At 47.2% G+C, this 17,242-nt stretch overlaps 1 protein-coding gene and 2 long non-coding RNA genes across 2 annotated transcripts; 2 read left to right on the forward strand and 1 right to left on the reverse strand.

The window, feature by feature from the left end:
• Positions 1 to 17,242, forward strand: part of Erich1 (glutamate-rich 1) — a gene marked incomplete at its 5' end in the record, with an annotated part of 52,793,804 nt that overhangs the window by 21,212,998 nt on the left and 31,563,564 nt on the right.
• Positions 688 to 4,161, reverse strand: LOC102552563 (uncharacterized). The gene is made up of 3 exons (XR_015640312.1): positions 3,879 to 4,161; positions 3,064 to 3,212; positions 688 to 1,416 (listed from the first exon to the last, which is right to left on the reverse strand). It is a non-coding gene; the product is annotated as an uncharacterized LOC102552563 (long non-coding RNA).
• On the forward strand, positions 2,345 to 3,313 carry LOC134482500 (uncharacterized). Its single transcript, XR_015640313.1, has 2 exons — positions 2,345 to 2,430; positions 3,130 to 3,313. It is a non-coding gene; the product is annotated as an uncharacterized LOC134482500 (long non-coding RNA).

Here is a 17,242-nt window from a genome sequence, read left to right on the forward strand (position 1 = left end):
CCCTCCCAGATCCAAACCCCTCATACTTGGTGAGAGCAACCCCCAACCCTCATTAGCATCTGGAATCGCACTGAGAAACTGATGATCCAGGGCAGAGCCCTTTAAAGCAGTGCCTGTGGTGACCCTGAAGACAGCCATCCCCTCACAACCATCAGTAGGATCCAGCTGCAACCCCAGATGGCTCTTACACTCTGACGTTCTTCACCTTCCTAATGCTGTGACCGTTAATGTAGTCCCTCGTGTTATGGTGACCTCCCCAACCATAAAATTCTTTTCATTGCTACTCCATAACTGAAATGTTGCTACTGCTCTGAATCATAATGTAAATATCTGTGCTTTCCGATGGTCTTAGGTGACCTGTGGAAGGGCAATTGGACCTCTCTCTCTTGAAGCAGGTCTAGCCCCACAGGTTGAAAACTGCTGCTCTAATAGGCTATCTGGGCCCTGAACTGAGCTCTGGTTTCTAGGAAGACTAACACTGTCTGTCCCTGTCTCTGTCTCTGTCTGTCTCTCCTCTTTCCCCTCTCTCCCACAAAACACTCTTTTTCTCTACTAGGGTGGGACAGACACCTCCCTCCCCCCACTGCCTCTGCTCTTCAGTTCTATTCATGTTTCAAGTGGGTCAAGACTTCTGCTTTGAGCCTTCCCTCCCATCATTGTCCCCAAAGTCACTTAAGACACAAGGCTGAGATAACACCCACTTCTGCTGTCATTGGGTGGACTCCTCCTTTTAGTCAGAGATGTCCCTGGATAGCCTGGTGTCATCACACCATTCCTATGACCCACCACTTCAATAACAAAGACCAGAAAGCGAGAGAAGAGCCAATGGGGTGCCAGAGTCTGAGAGCATTTTGGATGGGGAGCTCCAGAGAATAGAGCGTAGGCAGCCGTGTCCCTGAGACAGACCCCAGTTCTTGGATGTGTGACTTGGCATTCTGGGACTTCTCTCTTGCACAGTGGAGATTCCCAGATCCATGAGATTGCTATAAGATTACTTTAGTTGGTTTTTGTCAAGTCTTTGAACAGAACCCTGGAAAGATACATGCTTTCTAGATGGCTCCTAGGGGCCACTCGTCCGGGTCTTGTGTTGATCCATGCTGTGTAGAGTCAAATTTCTGTGGAGCAGGGTTAAGGTCTCTCCCTGCGATGCTTGGCCAGAGGTCAGAACACCACATGTATACTTGGTAGGCACACACACACACACACACACACACACACACACACACACACACTGAGCTCCAGACAAAAGGAGGACGAGGTGGTGGCTGAGGGCAGACTCTGGGTCCTGGTCTCAGTAGTGCGGGTCGAAGATGATCCTCCCTGAGCTTCAGTCCAGACAACAATGTGTCCCAAGTCTTCCTGTGAGGCTGTGTCTGCCACCAGGCAGGCTGGTAACTCATCCGAGGTCCGAAGCTACTGCAGAAAGAACAATAAACAAAATAATAATGCACATGGCCTCCTAGCACAGAAAGCTTAAGCCCAAAGCCCTATCTTCCAGATATCTACACCAATGCTCTCAGGTATCCCCAGTGAGCTAAACGCATCCTATAATCAATGTGGAAGGCCCCCCACTTTTGAAGGAACCCCACCATCTCGCATCCTTGAAGGTTTGCACTTACTATTTATTCCCACTGCACAGGGTACCACACTGGGGCCTCTGGTTCCACATTATCCCCTCTTCCTCTCGATGACACCATGGCCAGTCTGGGCCCACCTGTGACCAAATCACAAGCAAGCCCAGATTCTTGGTCCCCTGGGTCCTCGATCAATGTGGCCCAGAACTGTACTCCCTAGTTAAGGATGCCTCATTCATTGTCCATACTCCAGATACCTTACAAAATACAAAATGGCTTCTTCATTCTGCAAAATATCTGAATGTTGGCTCCTGGAAACTCAGCCCTTGTTGGGAAAATAAGCTTTCAATTTAAAAGCTGCAGCCATTTAAAGATTATCTAAATTATTGAAGAGCTAATTAACAGCTTTAAGTAGAGGCAGCAGGTAATGAGCTCCTGTGATGCCCGTGGCTTTGGGCTCACTCTCAGTGTAATGGAGTCCGTTGTACCCCACCTACCAGCTCCCGTGGTGGTCCCTCCTCACCCCATCCTTCTCCTTGGGCTGGCTTCACTACAGAGCAGAAACAAACTATGTTCACAGAAACGGAATAGCTGGAGGTCCCCTTTTGTCTTATTAAGCTCAGTAAATTAAAACATGGTGTTCTTTTAAGACAGGCATTGGGGCACACAATGACAACCTGTAGCTCCTAAGGGCAGGCTCCCTCCATCAACACCCCCCACCTGAGAACTTTCGAGTCTCTGGTGCCCAGAACTTCAGCTCCTTCCACATTCTACCTCTCCATCAGCCACTCCCTTGGCTACAGGCATCCTTCAGACCTGGCCTTGGTCTTTCTCCATGCGTAAACTCCGGTAACAAGTGAGGACATGATCACTTCCCACCAGCATCCACAAGATGGAAGTCAGCAGTATCCAGTGCAGGCTTGTGATCTAACCTCATCTCTCATCTGCTGTGGGCTATGGCCTTGGTTACAAGATAACCTGTGCCTGGTCCCCCTGAGCAATGATAGATATTCACTATCCCAGTGTACTGGCTGGGTTTGTGTGTCAACTTGATACAAGCTGGAGTTATCACAGAGACAGGAGCCTCCCTTGAGGAAATGCCTCCATGAGATCCAGCTATAAGGCATTTTCTCAATTAGTGATCAATTAGTAATGGGTGGGAGGGCTCAGCCCATTGTGAGTGGTGCCGTCCCTGGGCTGGTGGTCCTGGGTTCTATAAGAAAGCAAGTTGAGCAAGCCACAGGAAGCAAGCCAGTAAGTAACATCCCTCCATGGCCTCTGCATCAGCTCCTGCCTTCAAGTTCTTCCCCTGTGTGAGTTCCAGTCCTGACTTTGTTTGGTGATAAACAGCCATGTGGAAGTGTGAGCTGAGTGAACCCTTCCCTCCCCAATTTGCTTCTTGGTCATGATACTTTTTGCAGGAAAGCCAACCCCGACTAAGACATCCAGGAACTGTACTGAGTACTGGCTGGCACTCCAAACGCCTTACCTCCATGACCCTCCTCAGCATCCGTAGCATCCTTACATCCTAAATAAGTCATTCTCTCCCTCACAGAATCTGAGACACACACGAACGATGCTCACACATTTGGGTTGATTAGAAGCCATGCCGACTGCAGACTCTAAGCTGTCTCTCTCCTACAAGTGACGTGAGGACAACATAAGGCTGGAGACCAAACACTTAAGACCCCTCTGCACCTGCTCTTGTTTTGCAACAATAAAATCCTTAAGAAGCCTAATCACTTTCCAGATTCAGCTCAAGACACTCTGTCGGCCCTATGCTCTCCCGGGATTCACTGAGTTCACACTGTGTGCCATGAACCATATGAAAGGATTCAGACACCACATCTCTGGTGAACAGTGTTAACCCTGAAAGGTAGATTGATTGTGTTTTCCGGAGAAGACAACTGAACTGAAGGACACTTGTGGGAAGCTAGACCAGAACTCCAATCCGGCAGTGCATGGCTTCAAAGGCCGGCTTTCCTTCCTGGAGTCTCCCCCATAGCACCAGACTCACCCTTTGGCACCCCTTGAGTTAGGATCCCCAGCCTCCATGGCCCTGGACCAGTCACCAGTGAGTGCGTGGCTGCAGTGGATGAGCAGTGAATGGTTGGATGGATGAACTAATCAATATCCTCTGTCCAAGAGCACTCCAAGACCTCCTCCCTCAGAAACCTTGTCCCATCTGACCCAGGATCCAGGCCCCCCTGCATCCAGAACACCCACTCCCCAAATGTCTTCCTCTGATGTCTTAAATCTCATGTCTGACCCATCTGATTTAATTAAACACCGCCCCATACTCACCAACCACCAAAGGATCCTTTTGGATACCATCCTTGCTGGGGCCCGAAACGTGAGATCTCAGTCCTAAAGAAAAGCTTGTCGGCTCATACTTGGCCAGTGAGGCTACCAGAGGCAAGTGTATGCCCTGCACAGGCCAATGGGTTTCTGGGAAAAGACCCACACCGGGAACCAGGCCTTCTTGCTGGGAATTCCCATCCAACTGCAGACATGCTTCCCGTGATACTGGCTGTGGGTCTCTGGTGCACGTCTCAGGTTGTACCTTCTCTGTTTATCCCTCTGGGCTCTGTTTTAAGAAAACAGGACCATCTCTCTTTCAAGTGCCAGGCTGCATTCTCAAAGCTTATCCCCATGACCACGTAAGACACCAAGGCCACAGAGTCCTTTTCTACTCCTAGGCAGAGGTCTCTCAGCGCCCTTCCTCTGGCCACACTAACCACCCTCTTCTTCTTTACCAGGCCTCGAGCTCCCGGCTTTCACCTTAAATGTCCTGTCCCTATCCTAAGAATTCAGCACAGCTCTGCCAACTGGCTTCAGGTTTTCCAACAGCTCCTGAGTCCCCTGATTCTCTGCACACCACTGCCACCTCCCCAGCCTCCCTCCTCCCTTTCCCCAGGAGGGAAATTGAAGACAGTTTAAAATAGAACGAATCAAAGTGCAGAGGCTGATGCCAAGTGCTGCTCAGCGGGAATTGCAGTATCCCTCCTGCTGGAAGCACCCCCGCCCCCCACCCCCCGCCCCCGGGCAGGCACCACAGAAGCTCCCCTTGCTCCCCTTGCCTCTCCCCGTATGTTCAAATCCTGCCAGATTCTCTTCCAGCTGGTGGAAAGGATGTTCAGACTACAGGCTGCTGGCAGTGTGCGGGAAGCCAGCAGGGAGGGTGCCAGGGGATCTAGAGCCTCCCTAACTGGGACAGCCAGCCAGCCACCACCTCCACCAGCCTTTCTGTGGGGACTGGGCTGAATAACTATGGCCAAGGGAGGGGCTGGAGAAGGGAGTTGGCAGATAAAAGGAAGGACACATCAACCACAGAAATTTCCAACCGATAACGAATAAACTGCTCGTATCAGCGTGTCCCAGAGAATATTCAGAACACATTTACACTAAAATAAATTTTGTAAATTTTGTATTTGTTATCTATCTTAGATTCAGACTCACCTGGGCACCCTGTGCCAGGTAGCTGTATTTATTTATGTGTGTGAGAAATCTGGCAACTCTGGCCGTGGCTTTGGAACCCATCTGTGAGTAGAACTTCTTTCACACTTCTCAGACACACACATACACACACACACACACACACACACACACACACACACACACACACACACCCCGCCATTGAATCAAAGAGAAAGAGGACAGGATGGAAGGGTATGGTGTATCCTTCTGACACAGACTGGGAGTGGAGGTGGGGGAAGGAGCTTTTAACAGTGGAAATTTTCCGTGTGCACTCAAGTGCCAGCATGTCTGAAGATGCTCACTGTGAAGCAGGCACCCTCCTGGGCAAACTCCAAGGTTAATACAATTCAAGCCAAATCTTTCTGAAGTCACTCGAACATTCACCTCTAACCTTTTAAAAACAAGTGCACCGTGACCTCGAGCTAAGCATGCCCCAAAATGCGTCTACTACCTTTCCTTTTAAAATGATGACCTTGAACCATGTAGTGAGTAGGCTCAGGAATGGGCCAGTCCCTAGATCAGCAGCTCTCAACCCATGGGTCAAGATCCCTTTTGGGGTGCCCCAAACAACCTTTTCACAAGGGTTACCTAGGAACATTGTCATCCCCGGATGCCAGTCCCTTGCATTGTTACAGTGACTTGGGGAAGATCCATCTTTGGCTCCATGAGTTTCTCCCTTGTGGTGATTCGTCACCCTGGGCTTTTAAAACGTATTTACCTAACGACTCCTAGCAGTAACTAAATTTCAGTTATGAAGCAGCAACAAGACTAACTTTATGGTTGCGGGGTCCCCAAAACCTGAAGGACTGTATTAAAGGGTGCCAGCATTGAGAACCACGCCCTAGATATTCAGAGCCTCTTTGAGTAAAATCCCCACACTGCCCTTGTTTGGGAAGAGCATTGCTTTGCAAACAACTCCTATGCACTTCTTGTCTGTTGTGGGCAGGAAACCTTTCTTCCCTCTTCTCTATGTTGTCTATGTTTGGGTTGGCTTTGCAATGCCCCAGGATGCCAGGCCCTTGCTTTCTGTCACAGTGACTCCAGGGAGGATCCCCCACTGCCTCCAGTTTCTTCCTTGTGGTCAAGAAAGAACTGTTCACCCTAGGCTTTCAAAACTGCTCTAGTCTGCCACCGTCAGCACTCAACCTTCCCCTCAGCGGTTTCTAGGTATGTGTCCCCTGTCAGCAGCCACCACAAATCCATGAGAACAGAGTGTACTCCCACGTGACCTCATCTTACTACCTCTCTGGTTTCTGGTACACACAAATATGGGGGACTTAGGGGGGCCTTCTTAAATCTAGCAAATCTACACTCACACACACCCTCCTCACTAGATACTTCTAGATCCAGGTAGTCAAAAACAACCGGACCAATAATAAAACCATGAGAGCTCCCTCAGTAAGGTGCTTGCTACACAAGCTCTCAGGACTGGAGAGACAGAGACAGAGATAGGCAGAGCCCTGGGGCTCAGTGGCCAGTGAAAGAGTCACACACACACACACACACACACACACACACACACACACACACACTCATATACCTACTTGCTATGTTCACAGATCCCTAAAGAATGCTTCAGAGTAGCAGGCTGTCCGTTCCCCAGATAGGAGTAACAAGACAGAAGCTACCTCTATCCTCTCTCTTCGGAGACCCTATTAGGAAGGATGCTCATCCTGATGGTCTCCAAGCACCAGTGTGAACTCATAATGCTACCCCAAGAAAGCTCTGAAAATGGTGTGTGTGTGTGTGAGCATATTGGAAAGCATATCCATTCACACACACACATGCACGCACACACGCACATACGTGCATGTGCATGTGCCAGCAGCTAAGTCTGTGAGACTCAGTTCCACTTGAAAACGGGGAATTGCCTCAGACTCAGTGGAAGGCTATGCAGTCCAAATGTCCTCATGCCCACCCTCAGCCCAGACTTCATTCCAGCCAGGGTCTGGGGCTTGGCTGATAGGATACAGGGGCTGAGGAGAACTCAATGGCACCTGGACCCTCATTGGCATCTGTAAAGCTTCCCTAGCTTTACCTTAGAGGGATGGATACACGGCCAGTGGCTGTTCCCAGGTGAGCTTTTTGCACCCTCTAAACCTTCAGAGTCCTGTGTCTCTTCCCAGCGGTAACCTCTGCCGCTGCAGTGACTGTGTCTGGAATCCAGGGCCCAAAGTTTTAGGAGATTCTGCAAAAACTCCCACATGCTACCAAGCAGGCTGGAGTTCTACATTTATTCTAGGGAGCTTCTCTGACTAAAGAAGCCTTCAGTTACCTAATAGCCAGTGATTAAGTACCCAAGCTGCTTGTCTGGGTGGTCATAATAGTAACAGAGTAGACAGTAGGGTACAAGTGACTGCATTAAAGTAAAGCACACAGAGAGAGAGAGACAGAGAGACAGAGACAGAGAGACAGAGACAGAGAGACAGAGAGACTCTCACATTGGCTAGATCTGCACTAGATCCCATGATGCTTTGTGTTTATGGCAGCTCCCTTCTAATCAGATCAAAGGCTCAAAGCATCCTTCCTCCCTGTCCCCAGCCTGCTACAGTCACCCTTCCATGAATGTAACATTTTTCAGAGAAGTGGGAATTCAAAGGCTGCGTCTTCCATTATGTGTCTGCAGGCTGCAAATGGCCGGGCTCACACGGAGAAATTCAAAAGGGCCTGTCTTTGATGCATTTAAGACGCTCTCATCCTTCCAGGTTCCACTGAGCCTTCCAGTGCCTTCCAGATACTCTAACTGCCAGAGCCCACTGTGTGCCAATTTGTGCATCTTTTGTAAAAGTAACCATCATAGGCCCTGGCATAATTAATGGGATATTCTAATATAAAAAGTAGTTCCTCGTTTCTGAGCGATCCGTTCACACACATCCACCGGGGCTCGATCTTCAGTGGACACTTTGTTCAGACACACTTCCTCTGATGGGGAAGTGACAAATCAGTGTCCCCAGAGGGAGGGCTGAGCGCTTGAGAGCCCATGCACAGGGGAGAAGCAACTTTGGTGGCTTGCAGGAAAGCATCGCACATACCCTCTTTGATTCTCTACAGTTCCCCATCTGCCACCAGGCCAGAAAGAACAGTGTGGGTGAGGAAGCCTGACTCTTCAGGCGCTCAGAAACCAGCTTTGTCCTGAGCTGTATGTGGAGCAGGAAGGATTGCAGGCAAGGGGATCTCTCCGTTCCCCACAGGCCCTTCCTGGGTGGGGAATCACAGACAGACGAGCAAAAGGAAACAGACGCTCGAAATTCAAAGGTCTGAATTTATCGTTGTAATCAAATAAAGCTTACAATCAGCTTCCTCCGACACATTCGTAATGATAGGCAGAATCATTGCAGTGATGTTGGCACTTAGGGCTAATGGTAATCAATTCCCCTAAATGGCTGCAATTACAATGGTTCTTGCACAGATGGGCCCCGCATGTGTGAGGGTTTATGGAACGGAATGGGCCGGACAGTTTGGCTGTGCCTGGTCCTACCTAGGAGACACGCCTTTCCAGTTCCTGGATGGAAGATTCTCCATCGTTAAAACTAGAGCTGGTTGGAGAGATGGCTTAGTGGGTAAAAGTGCTTGGCACACAAGTGTGAGGAACTGAGTTCGAGTCCTCCAGAAGCCAGGTAATGCACAATGTTAGCATCTGTGATCTCAGAGCTCTTGCAGGGAGAGAGGAGATGGGGACAGCCTGTGACAGGCAGGCTGACCGGGCATAGACAACATGAAAACAAAGAATAGAGACTGTCTCAAATGAAATGGAAGGCAAGGCCTTCTGACCTCCACATGTGTGATAACACACATACACACACACATGCACACAGACACATACCTACACACACACACACACACACACACACACACACATACACACACACACACACACACACACACACACACACACACGGAAACACATGCATGGCATGAATCTTAGCGCTAATAACTCTCTCTGCTATGCTGCTCCTTGGAGGTGTCCTAGAATACTCAGCCAGACAATGTAATTTAATTTATCACTCTCTGCACACGGACCAAAGCCTCTGCTGTCCGAGCTAAGTACACTTAATCAGATTGCTTTCCTAGCATTCTTCCTAGGGAGAGTGGCTAGAGTGACCACCCATAACAAGAGCAAGTATAGAAGATTCCCAGACTGTGTACCACAGAAAATGGAATGGAGAAATTAGCTCATATTTGGCCTTTAAAAAAAAAACATTATTTTTAAATCTCTTACATCCAGAAGGGAACAGTCCAAACCCCAGAGCAAAAATTCAAAGTAAATTTGCTCTTAGATCCTCCTCCCCACCATTCCGATGTCCTCTAACTTCTGGCATCTCCTTTCTTCTGCCTCCCAGGAGTCCAAAGTGTTCGTTGTGCCCTCTACCTAAAACCTGCTCCGCCCTCCGGTGGCTTTTGCCTCCCCCATACTGCCCGTGACCCCCACTTTCTTCCTTTCCTCAAAGTGTCATTCTTCTAAAGCAGATCCTGAGCCAAGAGTCTCACCTTTCTGTAGTGATAATCAAGGCAGAAAAAAAGTTTTATATATATATATATATATATATATATATATATATACATATATATAAAAGTGTACCAAGGAGATGATGGAGAGAATGGACAGCCAGAAGCAGATGAGGGGAAGTACTTGTGAAAGACGTGGCTGATGAAGGACCACTATATAAAACACATGGAGGATTTTTTAAAACAACAATCCGAATACCACCCAGGCCTTGTACCTCAGTACTCAGGAGGCAAAAGAGGTGGATCTCTCTGAGCTCTAGACCAGCCTGATCTGCACAGCATGTGAGACCCCATCAAAAACCAAACCAAAAACTCAAAACTCCCAATTGAACTAAAATTGAACCCAAGACTTGACAGACACCTTGCCAGAAAAGCAGCATAGCAGATAGGCAGAAGAAAAGGTATCCATACCATGTTTCAGAGGACTGCATATCAGAACAGAAGTGAGCTACCCCATTCACTCGGAATGCCAGAGTCTGGTAGTGACCGCACCAAATGCTGACCACGGAGTAGGAGAACAGGCACGCCCTTCTTACAGGCACGCCCTTCTTACAGACACCCTGGAAGTCAGTCTGCAGCTTCTTATCAAACTAAACACATCCTTCCCAATGCTCCAGAGGTTGCCGTCTTTGGTACTTTCCAAAAGGAATTGAGAACTCATTACCTACTGCCCCAAGTCCTGCAAATGGATGTTTACGGTAGTTTTATTCATTAATGGCCAAACTCGGAAGCAACCTCGATGTTATTCTTCATGTAAGGCAGGGTCTGGCTATGTAGTCCTGGCTGCCCTTGAACTCACAGAGCACATAATTAGTGCCTTTCCATGATGATAGCGTGCCAGTGTGGATTTGTCACTTGTAACAATGCACTGTTAGCTGGGCAGTGGTTGGCATACGTCTTAGGAGGCAGAGGCTGGCAGATCTCTGAGTTTGGAACTAGCTCTGGTCTATAGAGATAGTTCCAAGACAGTCAGGCTACACATGGAACTTCGGTCTCCAAAAACAAACCAAATCAAACCCAATGCACGGTCCTGCTGAGGTTAAGTGATAATGGCGGTCTGTTATGCATGAATGCCTTCCTGATGGGTTACATCCAACCCTTCTTCCTCCTCCTTTTACACACCTCCAAGCATAAACACTGCCCACTGGTCTGCCAACGGGTGGACCTAGTAGCAACCACTCCATTAATAAGTGTCAACTCCCACCCACCAGGCCCCCACCCCAGCCCCTACACCCACCCCTTGCCGTACCAGTCAGGAAAACAATCATTTCAGCAGGGAAAATTTAACATGGGGAATTGGTCAGCAATGGAAGGCTGAAAAGAGAAAGGTGGGCATTTCGGAGAACTGAGAGTAGAAAAGATAACCAAAGACAGGGATTGCGCTTGGTACCAGGGAGTGGTGGAAGGACTGGCTTTGTTCAACAAAGCTAGAAGCTTAGAGAAAGGATTTCTCAGACTAAGCCCTCCAGCCTCCAAGCTCGGGGAGCAGCCAGTTGCTGCTGGCTAGCTTTGAGAGTTTGTTCCTGGAACAAACTCCACAAAACACCACGGTTGGAGCCGTGACAATGAGAGGAACGGTAAGCAAACAGGAAGTCCCTTCTCCCATTCCCCTCCTTCTGGCTTATGACGCTCCCTGTTGGCTAACTAAATCAACTGGAAGGGGAGATACGCAATTTTCAGAGTCCTGGGCCAGGCGCACAGAGGCAAGAATGGGAGAATAGGTTTGGGACTCAGAGAGGCAAATGGCGGGGAAGACGCACTCGGCTGACAATGGCTCCCCGTTCCAACATTTGGCATCCTTTACTAAAGAGCCAAGCGCTTCATTGTAAGCTTGAAGAATTCATATCATGCGAAGGCATTTAATAGGAAACATGCACCTCGGATCAAATCTATATACCAAATCATTCCAAGGCTTGCTTTAGGTGTCCTCTGTAAGCACCCTGCCCACACCGCAGTGGGGACCCCCCGCCGTGGAACCTTAGACGCGACAGGAAGTCACCTATGTGGAGATCAGGCTCCATCATGTAAGCCTTCAGTGACTGCCAACTGGCTCCCCCCCACCCCCCATCGACCCCATCCCATCCACATTTTTTCCTATACCCACAACCACCAGTTTCTCTTTGTGTATGTGTGTGAATGTGAGTGTGCGTGTCTCTCTCTCTCTCTCTCTCTCTCTCTCTCTCTCTCTCTCTCTCTCTCTCTCTCTCTCTCTCTCTCTCTCTCTGTGTGTGTGTGTGTGTGTGTGTGTGTGTGTGTGTGTGTGTGTGTGTGTGTAGCAGGATGCCTATTTCCCCAGGACCCAGAGGCAGAAACTGGAGATCCAGCGCTCCCCCTTGTGGTGGTCTAAAAATTCCTAACATTTATTCTGCACTCTCTGGGCTGAGGACTGAACTAAGCCTCCTGTTTGGATGCCCCGAAAGACCAGAAACTATCAATCTCATACAGCCCCCTCGCCCAGTGAAGAACAATGCCAACTACTGAAAGCATCTCTTTTAATTGGCTCCAAATATGCCATGACTTCCGCCTCTCATCCTTATCGGGCCCAGAGGATAGAAATGAAAAAATGAAATGGAATGAAATACACCTAATCCCTCATCTATAAAGGTCTGTGTTACCCTCTGCCCAGGACCTCCTGCACAAGCTACCATTCCCACCAGCCACTCTCAATCCCAGAATCCTCTCCTGTTCATCACAGACCTGAAGGCTACTAGTACGGTTCCGTGATCCTTATAGCACTTTCTAGTCTCAGTTTCCTCTTATTTAAGAGAACCAGTCTTAAGTCCCCAAAGTCTCTCACAGCCTTCCAGCAACTGAACCCCCATAGAGTCCTGCTGGGGCTCTTAACTGTGGCGCCAGTCCCCAGGATCACTGTCCACAGGAAGCAAGAGCATATCTAAAACAGCGAAGGGTTTTCTTCCCAAACCCTCTGCTGTTTTGGGACGCCTCTCCCAGTTACTATGGCTCGACCTTTCTTGGATGCAGGCTGTGTGTGATGGGGGAGGGTGGAGAAAGCAGATGTGGGTGTCCCCTGCACGTCATCCGTCCGGAGCAGTGGTCTGGACAGGTACACTGTCCTTGCTAGACTTCCAATGTCCCCAATGTGCTCTTCAATGCCTTTGGACCATCTCAGCACATTTGCCTTCTGTCAGGGTTCATGCAAGCTCAACTACCCTTTGACAATGGCCTTCGAGTAGTCGCACACCTTCCTGAATCAGGAACCAGCCCTGAACACCAAGGCTGCTCAGACTGCTGTGAAGTTTCCACCCTGCTTCCCTCCTTCTCTGCACCAGGCAGTGAACGACACGCCCCTACCCCCTGCAAATCAGGACCCTACTTAGTCCTATGCAGCCCACACAGTCCTATGCGGCCTAGATTATGGTTCAGAGTTCAAGGACTTACCAAAAGACCCAGTAATCCAAGTAAATAGAGTCTTAATTTAATACAGAAATTCTTCCCTGTTATCAAGACGTCTACTGACTGCCTGAAACCTTGAGTACAACCAAACCTTATAAACTTGGTAGGTTTCTCTTTATATTATATACCTATGGTACTTAATTTCTAAATTAGACCCAATAAGAGAGCAGCAATAGCAATAGAATGTGTACAACGCTGTGATAAAAATTACAGAACGCTTAGACATCTATTTTTAGAATTTTCTACGTCATATTTTCACACCATGATTAGTCCAAATCAAAGGCATAGAAGGCAAACTGCGTATAAAGTGAGGATTACTAGAAGTTTTAAAAATCCAGGGCGAGAATCTTTCATGGTCTTCATGGATCTGATTTTTGGCAACATGCAGGACAATAAGTTAGCAACACTGTACTCACGGCCCTCACAGAGCACAGGAGGGATCTGGGATTTGTGCCTGATGCCTGCACAGTGAGACATCACTGGGTTGCTGAGAAGGCTTTTAAGTTGGGGGTTTTGTTTGTTTTGTTTATTTGTTTTGGAGGTTTTTTTGTAGTTTTTTAATAGCAAGTGTGTTTTGTCTTGTTTTTGTTCTTTTTTTTTTTAATTTAGAGAATACTTTATTAGTTTTTGTAATCAAACCCAGTAGATAAGACCTTACATATTTAATACAGTGTGTTACCCCTGTACAAATGGAAAAAACTTAAGTTCAACATTTCTAGACCAATATGGCTGTTAATTTCTGTACAGTGCCAACTCAACACAGTAAACAGGGATACTTTTTTCCAAAGTTGACAGCACAGCTAAAGTTTCAAAAAATTCAAATTATATATCTGTATATATATATTTATATTTATATAAAAAGACCAATAATAGCAGTGTGTTATGCATCAACAGCAGCAACAGCTTTTCCAGGTTCTGCAGTCATCTGAACAAAACTGTAGAGACATCCAGCACACTCCATTAAAAAAAAGGGGGGGGGCTGGGGATTTAGTTCAGTGTAGAGCGCTTATCTAGGAAGCGCAAGGCCCTGGGTTCGGTCCCCAGCTCCGAAAAAAAAGAACCAAAAAAAAAAAAAAAAGTAAAAAGAGAAAACAGCACAGTTCTGTTACTCTTGTGGTACCTGGCACCATTTTTTTTTAAAATTAGCTTCTCAATCATCATCTGGAAAGAAAACATTCTGAGCAACATCATTAAAAACAGCTCTGATAAAGCACGGTCACTACTACGTATCATAAAGCAGGTACAAGCTATTTTACATGCACAGAGGTATGATACAGTACTGTCCTACATCTATAATACTAGAGGATACAATTTAAAAGGCATTATTTGAGACTTGATTCTACTTTTCCAGCAGAGGGCCCAAAGGATGGTGTGACACAGCTTTGTAAAGAAACATACTCTAGACAGGATTTCCTTTCACTAGTGGCACAGTTCTAAGGATTCATTCTCTCCATGAATGTCAGCTAAAACCGTTATTAAAAAAATGAAATATCCCTAGAACAAAACCGTATAACCACCGGATTCACATGAAGATGACCTAGTGGAGACAAGCTGGACCTCACCTTACCAACAAGCTATCAAATCTGTTATGTTTAAACAGTGAGACCTCCAAGGAAGGAGATGCCAAGTAGTGCTTCAAAGCTTCGGACCACAATCAAACACAGCATCCTTCTCAACAGAAGCAGAAGCTCATCTGAATATGCTCAAGGATGCTGACATCAACATTTAATCATCTCCTCACTCATCCAGGAAGAAGGGGAGATCAGTTACTACTGTACTTTATTGTGTTCAACCAAATCACCATGTTACAAAAAATAGCAAGCTGCCATAATAAAAAATAAGGCTCCTCTATCCAGCACCAGATAGCATCATTTTACTTTCAAGCCTAGAAATTGCACACTTGTATATAAACCAACCGAAGATGAGGATTGAGAGTTCATCTTGGTGGATTTTTCCTTTGATGAATATGAAGTGTCCTTCCTTATCTTTTTTGATGACTTTTAATTGAAAATTGATTTTATTTGATATTAGAATGGCTACTCCAGCTTGCTTCTTCTGACCATTTGCTTGGAAACTTGTTTTCCAGCCTTTCACTCTGAGGTAGTGTCTGTCTTTGTCTCTGAGGTGTGTTTCCTGTAGGCAGCAGAATGCAGGGTCCTCATTGCGTATCCAGTTTGTTAATCTATGTCTTTTTATTGGGGAGTTGAGGCCATTGATGTTGAGAGATATTAAGGAATAGTGATTATTGCTTCCGGTTATATTCATATTTGGATGTGAGGTTATGTTTGTGTGCTTTTCTTCTCTTTGTTTTGTTGCCAAGATGATTAGTTTCTTGCTTCTTCTAGGGTATAGCTTGCCTCCTTATGTTGGGCTTTACCATTTATTATCCTTTGTAGTGCTGGATTTGTAGAAAGATATTGTGTAACTTTGGTTTTGTCATGGAATATCTTGGTTTCTCCATCTATGTTAATTGAGAGTTTTGCAGGATACAGTAACCTGGGCTGGCATTTGTGTTCTCTTAGGGTCTGTATGACATCTGTCCAGGATCTTCTGGCCTTCATAGTTTCTGGCGAAAAGTCTGGTGTGATTCTGATAGGTCTGCCTTTATATGTTACTTGACCTTTTTCCCTTACTGCTTTTAATATTCTTTCTTTATTTTGTGCGTTTGGTGTTTTGACAATTATGTGATGGGAGGTGTTTCTTTTCTGGTCCAATCTATTTGGAGTTCTGTAGGCTTCTTGTATGCCTATGGGTATCTCTTTTTTTAGGTTAGGGAAGTTTTCTTCTATGATTTTGTTGAAGATATTTACTGGTCCTTTGAGCTGGGAGTCTTCACTCTCTTCTATACCTATTATCCTTAGGTTTGATCTTCTCATTGAGTCCTGGATTTCCTGTATGTTTTGGACCAGTAGCTTTTTCTGCTTTACATTATCTTTGACAGTTGAGTCAATGATTTCTTTTTTTTTTTTTTTTTCTCGGAGCTGGGGACCGAACCCAGGGCCTTGCGCTTCCTAGGCAAGCGCTCTACCACTGAGCTAAATCCCCAACCCGAGTCAATGATTTCTATGGAATCTTCTGCTCCCGAGATTCTCTCTTCCATCTCTTGTATTCTGTTGGTGAAGCTTGTATCTACAGCTCCTTGTCTTTTCTTTTGATTTTCTATGTCCAGGGTTGTTTCCATGTGTTCTTTCTTGATTGCTTCTATTTCCATTTTTAATTTCTTCAACTGTTTGATTGTGTTTTCCTGGAATTCTTTCAGGGATTTTTGCGATTCCTCTCTGTAGGCTTCTACTTGTTCTCTAAGAAAGTTCTTTATGTCTTTCTTGAAGTCCTCCAGCATCATGATCAAATATGATTTTGAAACTAGATCTTGCTTTTCTGGTGTGTTTGCATATTCCGTGTTTGCTTTGGTGGGAGAATTGGGCTCCGATGATGCCATGTAGTCTTGGTTTCTGTTGCTTGGGTTCCTGCGCTTGCCTCTCGCCATCAGATTATCTCTAGTGTTACTTTGTTCTGCTATTTCTGACCGTGGCTAGACTGTCCTATAAGCCTGTGTGTCAGGAGTGCTGTAGACCTGTTTTCCTGTTTTCTTTCAGCCAGTTATGGGGACAGAGTGTTCTGCTTTCGGGCGTGTAGTTTTTCCTCTCTACAGGTCTTCAGCTGTTCCTGTGGGCCTGTGTCTTGAGTTCACCAGGCAGGTTTCTTGCAGGGGAAAAGTTGGTCCTACCTGTGGTTCCAAGGCTCAAGTTTGCTCGTGGGGTACTTCCTAAGTCCTCTCCGCGGCGGCAGCAACCAGGAAGATCTGCGCCGCTCTTTCCGGGAGCCTCCGTGCACCAGGGTTCCAGATGGCGTTTGGTGTTTTCCTCTGGCGTCTGGATGTGCACAGAGTGCAGTCTCTTCTGGTTTCCCAGGCGTGTCCGCCTCTCTGAAGGTTCAGCTCTCCCTCCCACGGGATTTGGGTGCAGAGAACTGTTTATCCGGTCTGTTTCCTTCAGGTTCCGGCGGTGTCTCAGGCGCAGGGGTCCTGCCGCTCCTGGGCCCTCCCCTACGGGAACCCAGAGGCCTTATACAGTTGCCTCTTGGGCCAGGGATGTGGGCAGGGGTGGGCAGTGTTGGTGGTCTCCTCCGCTCTGCAGCCTCAGGAGTGCCCACCTGATCAGGCGGTGAGCTGTTTTTGTTCTTTTAAGAAAACCGAGAAGGTGGGGCTGGAGAGATGGCTCAGCGGTTAAGAGCACCGACTGCTCTTCCCGAGGTCCTGAGTTCAATTCCCA

This window comes from Rattus norvegicus, chromosome 16 (assembly GCF_021556685.1).
Source record: "Rattus norvegicus strain SHRSP/BbbUtx chromosome 16, alternate assembly SHRSP_T2T, whole genome shotgun sequence".
Classification (NCBI taxonomy): domain Eukaryota; kingdom Metazoa; phylum Chordata; class Mammalia; order Rodentia; family Muridae; genus Rattus; species Rattus norvegicus.